Raw genomic sequence first — 807 nt, forward strand, 5'->3', positions numbered from 1 at the left:
AGTCTAGCGAATGAGGAACGAATTCCATCTTCGGCACTCGAAGCTCTTCAGAAACATTCGCGGGCAAAGACCCTTTCTTCGAACTCCTCTTCTTACTCGACATCTCGTGTTTTTCTTTTTCTTTAAAATCAAGGAGGAAATGACAGAGAGAAAGAGAAAGAACTTTTCAAGAAAAACCTCTCTATGTGAATGAGTGAGTGTGAAGGTTATGAAGAAGTTACCTCCCTTCTTATAGGCATGAGAGTTTACTATTTACTTGCGGATTTTTGGACACGAACTTCGCCCAAATACACCAATCTCGTCCAAACTCGCCATACCACGCATTGGTACCTCGCTAAAAATCCATGTTCCCAATGTGTTGGGGGGCTAACTGTTGGGGTCAAAAACGGTTAAGACGAAGTTAACGTCCAAATCCCCGAAGAAGAAAAACGTAGAAAAATTCTTCGACAAAATTTTTTTCGAAATAGATTCTTCTTTACGAAAAATCTTTGCGGAAGAAACGCAAATCATCGGACAAGAGCTCGAGAAGGATCGTTACGCAGCGACCAAACGCGTGCTCCGCTCGGTCGCTACGTAACGACCGAGTTCGAGCCAAAGCTCAGTCGCTACGTAGTGACCAAACGCCTATTCCGCTCGGTCGCTAGATAGCAACCGAGCTCGAGCCGGAGCTCGGTCGCTACATAGCGACCGAGCTCGAACCAAAGTCCGGTCGCTACGTAGTGACCGAACTCTTCCGAAACATCGATACGACATCAGTCCATGCATTCTCGTCTACCCTTCGGTGCTATCTCCCGAATACCGTAGCAA

The sequence above is a fragment of the Brassica oleracea genome, chromosome C1, assembly GCF_000695525.1.
Source record: "Brassica oleracea var. oleracea cultivar TO1000 chromosome C1, BOL, whole genome shotgun sequence".
NCBI lineage: Eukaryota > Viridiplantae > Streptophyta > Magnoliopsida > Brassicales > Brassicaceae > Brassica > Brassica oleracea.